This window comes from Spermophilus citellus, assembly GCF_964194105.1.
Source record: "Spermophilus citellus genome assembly, chromosome: 3".
NCBI lineage: Eukaryota > Metazoa > Chordata > Mammalia > Rodentia > Sciuridae > Spermophilus > Spermophilus citellus.
The window spans coordinates 55691790-55705086 of record NC_138184.1 but is presented as its reverse complement, the minus strand read 5'-3'; positions in this window follow the sequence as shown (position 1 = coordinate 55705086).

Sequence of the window (13297 nt, the reverse complement as noted above, 5' to 3'; positions counted from 1 at the left end):
AGCCTGAAGCACCCTACCTTGGGTGTCCCAGCGCTGTCTGCTGTCTGTCTGTAGTTTGCAACCCCAGTATTAAATCCCTACTTTCTGGCTCCCTATCCTCTTCTTCCTACTTATGTTTCTGCACCACACAGTAATGTTTCATATACTTGCTCTTTTGTTTATGAGCACACCCACCACTAGAATCCAAACTCCTTAAGAACTGGTACTTTTGTCTCTTGGGGTGCCGTTTCCTCAGCAACTAGAACTGCTGTAGGTGCTCAGTATTTTTGAGTGAATGGGTGAAATATTCTCACTAAAGCTGTTTCATGGCTCAGGAGGAAAAGGGAAGGTACAGGCGATTGAGACTGGTCACATGAGCATGTGAAAATATGGCACAAGGAATCCCACTGTGCAGTTCTAATGCACCAATAAAAAAACAATTTTCCAGAGCTCTGTCTTCAGTTGGTAGGACTGTTCCATACCCTTAACACTTAGTAAAGATGAAAATAGATTCTGGGTTCCAGGAGTGAATCAGGGCTTTTGCATGGTTACAGGCATTTTATATTTTATGTGAGTAGGTAAATGAAAACTTTTCTTTAAGTCGGTAATAAGTTACATGAAACAGAATACTGAGAGACTGCGCATTAAAGCATTTGTACTTCACACAGACTTTGCTTTCGTCCCTGCTTTGCATATGTTTTCATAGCCGCATGGTTGGGACAAACTGGGGTCTTTCACCTTTGAGCCCAGCTTTTTCAGAGGTCATTGTCTGTCTTAGCGAGGAAAAGTTTGGAAAATTTCTTGTGACATTTAGGAAGATAGTAACCAAAAGTAATAACAGAGACTTAAAGGTTATCAAGATAGACTACTATAATTTATATTTTCTAGCATTCCATAGAAATGCTCCTCTAAAGGATTTACTTTTGTAACTCTCCTTGTGACATAGCAGTATGCTATGAAGCAGTGTGCACAGAAATGTGTACATGAGAGTATGTCTGGGAAGAGCATTGAGAACAGTGTTTTTTCATAGTTTTCACTAGGTTTGAAGGTTTTATTTCTGGTGGTAGGGTATTTAAAAATGGAGTCTTGACAGTAAGAAGTGGGAGAAATATTTGGAAAAGGTAAACTCCTGAGTATAAAAATGCAGACAGACAAGAAAGGCTTCAGGATGGAAAAAGAAGTGACAAACTTAGCCAGATTCAGCGACTATTTTATTTCTTTCTATTTCAAAGACGTCAAGCTATGGGGCCGGGGATGTGGCTCAAGCGGTAGCACACTCGCCTGGCATGCGTGCGGCCTGGGTTCGATCCTCAGCACCACATACAAACAAAGATGCTGTGTCCGCCAAAAGCTGAAAAATAAACATTTAAAAAAAAAAAAAAAAAGAGGGCTGGGGATGTGGCTCAAGCGGTAGCGCGCTCACCTGGCATGCGTGCGACCCGGGTTCGATCCTCAGCACCACATACCAACAAAGATGTTGTGTCCCCCGAGAACTAAAAAATAAATATTAAAAATTCTCTCTCTCTCTCTCTCTCTCTCTCTCTCCTCTCTCATTCTCTCCTCTCACTCTCTCCTCTCTCACTCTCTCTTTAAAAAAAAAAGACTTCAAGCTATAGTAAATTCTGTTATAGTTTACATAGAAACCATTTTTTGTTTTTTTATTTTTTTGCAGTACTCAGTATGGAACCTAGGGATGGTTACCCATTGAGCTACATTCTCAGCCCTTGGTTTACTTTGAGAGAGGGTCTTGTTAAGTTGCCTGGGCTGTCCTTAAACTTGTTAACCTCCTGCCTCAGCCTCCTGAGTAACTGGTATTATAGCTGTGTGCCACCACACCAAGCTATAGAAAGCCATCTTTTGTGTTTTTCTGGGTAGGTAAGTACAAAGAACATCAAGAACTTATAGCTGAAATGAAGCTGATTTTTTTTTTAACACTTTCAGGAATTTGATAAAGCAATCCAATTGCCTGTGTGTCTGCTTTTCTTTATTTTGATAAAAATCATTAGAATTTCAGCTTGTTTCATATTTGTACTCTGATCATTTGTGGGAAAATATTCTACACTCAATATATCTGAAATGTTTTAAATTGGTGGATTTTAATCAGAAATAATTTATAACCAGATACCTCTTTAGAAGTTTTTGTTAGTGAACCAAGTATCATTCTAGGTGCAGTTGTTACCTAAGAGGGGAACTTTGTTTTGTTTTTGTTTTTGTTTTTTGCTGGTCATGACTCAGTTCACTTTATTAACAAGAATAACTCAGTTCCCCAGGACATGCCCCATTTTTTTTCTGGAGGATTTCAGACTCCATGTGCTGTTTCTTTCTTTCTTTTTTTTTTTTTTTTTAATTTTTACATAAATGGAATATAATTTCTCATTTTTCTGAGTATACATATTGTAGAATCACATTGGTCATACAGTTACATACATACAAGTAATAATGTCTGTTTTATTCTACTATTTTTCTTATCCCCACATCCCCTGCCTTCCCCTCCTTTCACTTCCCTCTACCTAATCTAAGGTAACATTATTTATTTTTTGCATTACAATTCTTAATACACATAAATACCATGCTTTTGTATTTCTGTTTGTATATAAAGTATGTTGACATCCAATTCAAGTTTTCATACATGTACTTTGTATGATGACCATCGCATTCCACCATCCTTGTTACTTCCCTACCCCCTCCCTTTCCCTCCCACCCGACTTCCCTATCTTGAATTCATCTGTTCCTCCCATTCTTTCCTTCCCTATCCCACTATGAGTCAACCTCCCTATATCAGAGAAAACATTCGGCATTTGTTTTTTGGGGATTGGCTGACTTCACTTAGCATTATCTTCTCCAACGCCATCCATTTTTACCTGCAAATGCCATGGTTTATCTAAGAGGGGAACTTCTAACTCAGGGTCAGTAGAAATGAAACCAGCCAAGTTTGGGGAATACACAAAGGCAAGGTTTTAACTGGGGTTCCACCTGTAGCGAGACAGCATTAAGTGGAATACCAGGCTGTTTCCTCAAAAGATGTAAACTTGTGTTGTTTTGCTTGAGTTGGCTAAAATTCAGTAATTTTCCACTAACTGGGGCACTTCCAAAAGATGGTGGTCTTGTGAGAGCCTTGAACATTGAACAGTCATGGTCAGTTTATCCCAGGAACTGCTGAGTTACTCTTGCAACTGGTGCCATTATCCTGTGCAAACATCCTGGCCTTATAGCTTAATCTGGGACTTACGATAGGGCTGATTACTTTGATTACCTGGGCTGCTGTATCTGCTGAAAAAGCCCAAGAGCTGGGTAGTAGAAAACGCAAATCAGTTTTAATATGTCTATATTGAAGGCAGTCAAAATATCTATGTGCAGACCTGAGTAGACTCTGACCCAGAGGTTAAAGTTGCAAAGGAGAGAGACACAATATGAAGACAGAGATGTCAAGCCTTTTTATCACATTGCAGTAGCCGATCAGACATCTGCAGGTCCAAGTGAAGAATCTTTTTTCTGTAAAAGCAGGCTTCGGATCCCTGAAAAGTAACGGAGGAAACTTCTGTCACCATAACCTACATGTCAGAGATGTTATCTGCAATAAAACTAGTAGGAAACCAATAATGTATTGCCCAGTTTGGTTAACTTTAAAAGTCACTAATTTTGTAGGTAACTAAGAACAAGTGAAGCTAGAGGTATACTTAGATTTTCCCCCTGGTAACATTCTGTTTCTGTTTTTTTTTTTTTTTTTTTTAAAATCAGGTTCTCATGACAGGCTTGCTGAAAAGCACAAAGGTAGAGAAGCCACATGCCATGCACAAGGGATAATAGTTCATTGTGCTCATGGGGTTTATTTCATCATTCCAGCCTTTTGTTCCTCCATGGTGGTCCCTGACTATCTCACAATCAGATAAAACACTGCAGTAGAGAAATCATTATCACAGATGGTGCATACATTATAGACATTTTTGGCTAACAAGGTCTTGCTGATAAAACTATACTTAACCTTACAGATTTCCAATGAGAATTTGCATGTGCCTTTTCCTTCCTTAGGAAAGTAAATGAAAACCTCACCACTTTTAAAATTGAGTTTAGAAAAAATTAGAAAATTTTCACATTGAGAGCACACATAATTGTTGGAAATCATTTTTGTATGCATGGTAAATATATATACTTCTCATATTTCAGTAATTTAAAGCTCACACAAACATGTCAAAATATCCTCTATTGTTATGTACATCTAAAAAGAAAAATAAAAAAAGCTCGCACAGTTCTTTTGCCTTATACTGTTGCCTTTCTAGCCGTGTATAATTTATAGAAGTTGTGTTATTGTTTTGCAATCCTGTCTCTTTGATTTCACACTCTTACTATATTCACTAGTCTATGACTGTTGAGGGTTTTTTTTTTTGGACTGAGTATTGAACCCAGGAAAACTTTGCCACTAAGCTACATCCTCAATCTTTTTTATTTTTTATTTTAAGACAGGGTCTCATTAAGTTGGTTAGGGTTTCACTAATTTGTCCCTGGCCATGAACTTGTGCTCCTCCTATCTCAGCCTCCCCAGTTGCTGGGGTTACAGGCATGTGCCACTGTGCCCAGCCAGTCTTGAAGTAGGCATTTTCTCATTGTGTCCTTCCTGCTTGGTTCTTTATTCTCTCCATTTTTTTCCCTTTTGCTCTTATAATCTTGTAACTTTATTATTTATGATTGATTAAGCAACAAAGAAAGTTTTAAAAGCATACTTAAACTATGTTTGAATGGTAAGCATTGCCGCCATTCCTATCTTTTCCCCTATCTTTTCGCAATGCTTATTGCGAAATGTCTTGTCTGTTGAAAACAATAAATCATCTTGTACTAGCCAGCTTCATTTTTGTTTGCTATATGTATCCCCTTGAAAACTTTCATATGACTTCCTTTGAAAGAATGCAAGTTGCAGTTTTACTGCTTTGCAACTTCTTTGTTTTAGGATCTAATGATGTGAAAAATATAGTCAGAAAATGTTGTGGTTTAATGCCTTTGGGATAGTTAGTTAAATGAAGGACATAAGTATTTTTTTTTTATGTGAAAACAGCAAGAAGAAAATGTTCTCTCTTTTTTTTTTTTAAACACTTCTTCTGAATACATTGCTTCTAGGGCACTAAGTCTTATTTTCGAATCTTTTTTTTTTTCTTGTAAAAGTATCTCTTGATTTCCCATTATTTCTTAAATTGAAAACTGAGTGATTGTACTGATTTTTTATTCTTGTAAAATCCTCCAGTTTGGTTTTGAATGCTAATTTTAATGTCAGGGTATTTAAAAGTTCACTTGGTTTAATATATACTTGGGATTTGGATAGTTATCAAATTTTTTCAGGGGTTAAAAACATGAAAAAACTCCTTTTTTTGGGGGGGGGGTCTGCCTTTTCTGGACTCTGAAAAAAATACAAATTGGAGATCATAGAAACAGACCATGAATTTATTTTTAATGTATTTTCTTTAGTCCAAATGTGTATTAGATTGCTTATACTGTCTTATTTACATAATCAATAGTAGTGTTTTAGATACATTAAATGCAAGTCTTACTTTTCACTCAACTTAAAATGTTTACAGCAGGTACAATTGTTAATTTGAAAAGCTGAATAATGGTTTTAATTTTATAATTTTGTTGTCCGAAAAAAATATTTGACATGAAATAGAGGTTAAATGTGTTGGCTTATATGCCTAAAATTTTGAAGAAGAATAGTTAGAGGGGAATAGAAATGGATTCATTTTAACTCTAGATGGCAGTTAAACACAACTAACAAAGACCAACTTTTTTTGAAACACAGAAACACAAAAATAGTAAAACACACACATAAATGTGCATTTTGTCTTACCATCCAGTTAGTTATATTCTCAATGTGATGTCTTGCATTGATATACTAAATAAACATGTATAAAATGTAATTATACACAAGTGAAATACATGGTGGAGGCCTGTAACTGCAATTTTTTTGAGCTAGTAATAGTGTATACACCTGTGCATTGCTTGTATTTTCTTTTGTAATTCTTTTCCCACAGATTATTACACATTTAATTATTGAAATGTTCAGATGGAAACAAAGCCATTTTCATGAAAAAAGTGTACTGTTAAAAACTCAGAAATCTAGCATAGATATCCATGCATGTCTATTTGAGATTGCATTTTCTTTTCCTTTGCTTTGCGTTTTAAATACATTTTTATATGTAAGTATTTAATTCACAGTGTTGGCCTGTTGCTTCAGGGTACTAAAATTGTGTTTCTAGCATATGTATAAGGGAAAGGAAAATTGCTGGATCGTGGTTCTCATCTCATAGTCTCAGCTCTTTGAGTGTCTTTTCAATACACTTGTAGAATGGAATTGTCTCTTGTTTATGATTACCATATGCCATAGGATGTCTAGCACATAGTACAAAAAGGACTTAGGAGAGGCCTAAAGTGTCTCATCTGACTTGTCAGATGGCTTAGAAAAGGAAAAGTTTAGCTCTAAACATTTTTATTCTAGACTTTATGGGAAATAACTGACTCTCGTTGAAAGGATTTATTTGATTCTCATTTCTTGTAGTTATAAATTTATGTTTTGAGTCTGTCTAAATGGTGAATTATTGTACAGACCTCAACTAATGCCCATGTTGGGGGGCCTCACTGTCCTTACTCTTGTAGACCTTGTGAAGTTGTTGTAAGGAATGTTGCTTTCAAGAAACAAAGGTGTGGAAGTACAGATGAGCCTCTAGAATCTAGAACCTCATTGAACACTTCAGATCTTAGAATCAGTGATTACCTTCTAGGTTGTTTGTAGAATACATGTTGAGTAGAATCTCCAAGAACTGTAATCACATTGGAGAGCTCCTGTGACAGACTGAAGCCATTTCTCTGGGCTCCATACTTTTTGTAGCAGTTCTTGGTTCCTAATAGGTTCTTGATAAATACCCATTTAAAGTTGATATAATGATACTGCTGTTTTCTTTTTAAAAAGCACAACTAAAAAGTCTTATGTTACCCAAATACTGAAGTGAAAGAATTTATCCATTTCTTTTAGAGAAGCTTGTACTAGAACTTTTTAATTTTTTTAATTTTAATTAGTTATACATGACAGTAGATTGCATTTGTGCACTTTAATATATTATACATAGAGGGAATATAATTTCTTATTTTTCTGATTGCATATATTGTAGAATCACATTGGTCATGCAGTCATATATGTACATAAGGTAATAAAGTCTGTTTCATTCTGCTGTCTTTCCTATCCCCAAATCTCCTCCCCTCCCTTCACTCTCCTCTAATAAAGTAACTCTATTCTTCCCTAATGACCCCCCATTGTGAATTAGCATCTGCATAACAATAAATAGAATTCCTGCTCACCTCCCACAGATTGTTGCCTTGAAAGAATAAAAGATACCAGAGCTGCTGATTTTTAAAATCCAGACAAAAATATGACTTTTTGTGGAAAATCATCTTAATTCCTAGTATTAGTAAATAAGCCAAAATTTACAAAGCAAAGATTTTAAAACATACCAGTGGAGTGACAGTTTGTAAACTTTAGTATGTAGAATTCTCATTTTAGCTCATTTTTATATTTTAAAATTGATTTCTTAAAATCTTTTTTGCAATCCAATCATACTTATTTGAGGATATGATGTAGGATAGAAGAGCCTGGACACCTGAGGCATTTTTTTGAGTCATTTATTTATTTATTTATTTAAAATACATGACAGCAGAATGTATTACAATTCTTAATACACATATAAAGCACAAATTTTCATATCTTTGTATAAAGTATGTTCATACCAATTCACATCTTTATACATATACTTGTTTTTTTGCATTACAATTCTTAATACACATTTATACCACAATTTTTCATATCTCTGTTTGTATATAAAGTAGGTTGATACCCAATTCGTATCTTCATACATGTACTTTGGATAATGATGTCCATCACATTCCACCATCCTTGCTAATCCCTTGCCTCCTCCCTCTCCCTCCCTCCCCTCTTCCCTATCTAGAATTCATCTATTAGTCCTATGTTCCCCCTCCCTACCCCATTATGAGTCAGCCTCCTTATATCATAGAAAACATTCTGCATTTTTGGGGGGAAGATTGGCTAACTTCACTAAGCATTATCTTCTCCACCTGAGGCATTTTTAGGAAGCAGGTTTATTAACTGCAGGGTTCAGAGGAGCTATCTCCCAAATCATTCTCTGTACAGAGAAGCTGGAAATTCTTTGAACTTTATGCCCAGTGGGAGGGGGTTGAAGATTTACATTTTGTAGTTTTATTCTCAAAGAATTACCTTAAATTGAAGTTTTGGGAGTGTCACTGTGTACTACTTACTTTGTGTCCAAAAGCTTAAGTACTAAAGGACTGTGTGATCATTTCTTTATTAGTTTTGTCTTATGTTTTCTTCTACAGTCTTTTGTATGATTATAGTAAACTTACAAAAATGTGAATCGGAACTGGTAAAGTCCCCTTCTTCAACCTCCACACTGGCTTTCCATGGCAGGAGTAAAACCCACATTCCTGCAGGTCCTTGCTTGATCAGAGGTCCCTCTTAACTCTAAAGTCATCTCTTGTCCAGGTTCTGCCTTGTTCGCTGTGGTCTTGTTGATGCATGCCATGCTTAGTCTCATTTCAAGCACATATGCACTTTGTGTTCCCTTTGCCTTAGAACATCTTCCACAGAACTTTACACAGGTCACATCTTAAGAAAGGTCCTGCCCACTTCACCAAAGATAATCCCTTTTATCATAATTTCTTACCTTTATCATTTTTTTTTTCCTCGAACTGGGGATGAACCCAGGGGCACTTAACCAGTGAGGCACATCCCTAGCCCTCTTTCTGCATTTTGTTTAGAGACCGGGGTCTTGCTGAATTGCGTAGGCCTGGCTAAATTGCTTAAGCTGGCTTTGAACTTGAGATCCTCTTGCCTCAGCCTCCTGAGCCTCTGGGATTATAGGCATGCCCCACTGTGCCCAGCTGCTTTATAATATTTAATAGCGCTAACTTTTACCTGATAAATGTTTGCTTACTTGTCTTTTTAACTGGTATATGCATTTTAGGAGGGCTAGAGCCTTGCCCATCTTGATGATAGCAGTATCCTTAATACCTAAAACGGGACCTAGTCCTATAATGCTTAAACAGTTGCAAAATTAATAAAGTCTAGATAGCTGTTGTGATGTTGTATAGCAGAAGAGAGATTTCAAGATTGGGAAGGGCTTCGGACGGGGGACACTACAGATTATGGTCCAGGTGCCTCAGTGTGGTACAATAGACCTTTTGCCCCCCAAAACCCCCCAAAGCTTTTTCTCAGTATTAGAAATTTGACTTCCTATATTGTATGACAGAATTAAAAATGGTGTCAGACATGCTTTATAGAACTAAATTAAAATAAGTGACCTTTAAGTTTTGCATGTGGACTACAAAGGCGCAGAGATTTAAAATTACTGATGTGGTATTTGCTTTGCTTTATATTATCCTTAATATGGGTAAACTTTTGATAAAGAAGCATTTCACAGTAGAGACAGCACAGAAAAATGTGTTATATGGTTAAAATAGTTCAGCCTGTTGATTTTTTCTTGAATATTTTTTGTTATAATTTTGTTTTGCATGTGAACTTTTTTTTTCTATAAAAGATAACAGAGGTGGGTAAGAATGGAACATTCATTTATTTCATACACCCAAAATATATTTACCAAAGCTGTATAATTTTCTAGTTCAAATGAATTTCTGACAACTAACATACATTCAGATTTCTTCTAGGATCACTCCCCCCCCATGATAGCTTTATTATCTGTTGAGTGCTTATGTGATTTTATGGAAAAGTCTGTGAGGAAAAAAAATGTTGTTTATGTAAATTTGCTTCTCTTTCAACTTTTTAAATATATAAATATAGTTAATCTATAAAAATTTCTACCTTGATTGGTTAAGGGTAGACCACACTTAATCAAAACATGTATAAGAAAAGAAATACTGAAGTAGTAAACTCATCTTCCTATCCCAGACGTAATAGAAATTGTATCCCAGTTTGTGCTGTGATTAGAACTAAGAGGTGTGACCTTCACAATTGAAATGTGAGGGCATACTTCACTGGTATTTGGTAGAAAGGCAGTGTGTTGAAATAACAGTATTGCCAAATTAGAACTCCTGGGTTCTGCTTTGGGTTTGCTACTTTAGAACTCAGTTTCACTGAAGGAAAATATTGCTTTCTTTTTCTGCAGGATACTTATGAGGGCCAAATGAGAAAATGAATATGAAAGTGCTTTCAGAATTGAAAGGCACTGTAATGTAAGGTTTTCATGTTAAAGTGGCATTAATGGAAAAATAGATCTATTTTATTAGACTAATCACACATTTTAGTACTAAGTTAGTGTAAAAACCTTATAGATTATTTAATTTGTAACATGGATCTCTCCATGGACTCAGTTTCCCTTGATTATAAGGCTCTGGGGTGTTTGTTTCTGATTTACTATATGAATTTCTAGTTTGTATTTTCCCCTCCCCTCACTGCCTCCCTCCCTCCCTTCCTTCCTCCCTCTTTCTCTCTCCATGATCCTTTTCTTTTCTCCTTTGGTATTGGAGACCAAACCCAGGACTTTGTTTGTGCCAGGCAAGTGCTCTTACCACTGAGCTGTACCTGCAAACCGTGAGCTTTACTTTTTTGATTGAGTTTTGTGAACTGATTTTCCCATGTCTTTTAGACTCATCTTTTGTTCTGGAAAGTTAAAAAACGAATTCTTAAAAGTCACTGATAAGTAAATCTCAACTTAATTTCAAAACTCTTTTAAACTCTGAGTTTCCCCAGAATGTAGAATTAACAAATCTATTTATGTATTTCTTTAAAGCACAAAATAATAATACTGTTTAATCCCCAGATGTATGAAACAGATTCCACAATTTTTTACTTATTCTTTATTAAAACAAAGAAATTTTTCTTAATTAAAAAAATAATCTTCAAGAAAAAGTATAATACTATTCTTTCATTCTGTTTTGGTTTTCTTTGACTATGACAGATATACATAGTAGAGATTTAATAATGAAAGAATCTGTGTTAGATGGGATGAACTGAATTTTTAAACTTATTAAAATATCTGTATTTAGTTCCCCATTTGACTTCCATTAGGTCAGAAGGTGTCCTTTGCTTCTCTTTACGTTGTGTATGTGTGTGTGTGTGTGTGTGTGTGTGTGTGTGTATGAATGTGTGTGTGTGTGTATATTCCCCCCGCCCCATGGTGCTGAGGATTGAACCCGGGGCCTGTGCATGTGAGGCAAGCAATCTATCAACTGAGGTATATCCCCAGCCCTGCAGATATTCCCAATGAGTGTTCCACTCACAAAAAACCCCAACAACTTTCCCTAAGTCATACATTTATAAAGTAATGACTTTGTTACATAATACAAATAAGTGACATCCATGTTTTTTATTTTTTAACCAAAACCCTTTATGTCTTATCCCTTCCTTTATTCAGCAAAATATCTTTAAATCTGTTTTGAATATATCAAGATATTTAAAAGAGCTGTACTATTTGTATTTGAATTTTGCAATCATTCTGTTGGACACATTTTTAAGTAGAGTGAGTCGTACCTAAAGCAGCAGAAGAAAATTGTTACCTGTCTTTGGGAAGAAGAAATATGCTTTTGAGGAAGAAAATTGAGAAAACTGTACTGACTCAGACAAATAGTCCGTTTTAGTCTTTATTTAAGAGTCACCGTGGTGATGTACCTACATCACACTAACCATACATTGGTTCAGTGGTGAGACAGTCTTCAGTGACTGTCATTTTCAGACTAAGTCTAAACTCTTTAGGTTGATAGTCAAGTTCTTCCATGGTATACACTTCACTTATTTTTCCAAGTTCATCTCGTTTTTTTTCCAAACAAAAATTTTGTTTTTGCAAGGCTTTTTCTAACTTTCACACAGACGGAGTGTCCTTTATTATTATTTTGTTACCAAAGATTTATCTATCTTTTAATGCCCAGCTGAAGTATCATGGCCTTCTTGGAGCTTTTTGTCTGAACGCCTGTAGCATTTATTTCTATTAATATCTGTCGACTTGGGACCCATGATAAAACACCATGTATTGTTATTGAGTTTTCAGGTCTGTATCTATTTCATGTGTGTGCTTGTGTGTTTATGCATAGAGACCATGTGTTTTCATCGTTTCTAACTCTTACAGGACTTAGAATATATAGAGATAGGCATATAAAACATGTTCAATAAATGTTAAAGGGATCGTGATAGTTAACCTTTCTGGTGTTGTATTTCTTAGTTGGAAGACTGGTTTAACATTTAAGGATGGGCTGACCTCAGTTTATTCATAGAAGCTAGGGTTTGGATTCTTTTAGCCCAATAGCATTCTTGAACAATACTTCCATTTTGGAAACACTGACATGAGTGTTTAAAACATCATTTAGGAAAATGAACACTATTTAGTCATCATACATTCTCTTTATTTATAGAGTAGTCAGTAACTGAAAGCCCTCATTTCACATACTCCTACACAAGGGATTATGTCCCTGTCAACTTCTCATGTTAAAGGAAAACCATTCTGCCCAAGGCTTTTCATGTGTGCATTGGTCACTTGATGTCTTAATGCCTGTTTCTCTTGCAAGGTAAGACATAGCTCAGGTCTTCATTTTTCACCATTAGCTTACCAGGACAGCCTCTGCTTAACTAGTTGAGGAACAGATCTGGAATAAGTTGCCATAGTAGCAAGAGTTTAAGAACCAAGGGGTTCATCTTACTGTTAAAAAAGTTTTCATGTTAACTAGTCAGAAACTGTTTCCAAGAGAAAGTTATCGCCTGCATGTTGCATGAGAGCAAAGGGGAGGGCATTCTAAGGAAGAGGAGGGATGGGAGGGCTTGTAGGAGTGAAGCAGTGAGCATTTGGGTCAGTGTGTGGTTAGAGTGAACCTACCTGGAGCCAAGGTGTGAGCTGAAGAGGAGAGGAGATAGAGATGGGATAAATGGAAGTAGTAAAGGAGGAGATGATGATATTTTTAAAGACAAGAATTGACATTTTCAGACAGAACTGATCAATGTTCTAAGAAGGATTAATGAGATGAAGTGATTGGTTTAAGGGAAATTAAGAGAACTTTGTACTTGGGTTAGCTAAATGATTGTCAGATATCTCCATGAAGACATTGGCTTGTATCCCTTTTGCCTGTATCTGGTATGGCTTGCAAGTAGCCCAAGCGAGGCAAACTCATTTCTTCAGACTTTCAGCCAAACTGTTGTTTTAAAGATACACTGGTTATTCCTTAATAGTGGATTTAATCTTTCCTTTTAAATTTGTTTTTCTACCTCTTCAATGTGGATGTGAATCTCAGAATAGTCCCAGTGGATTTC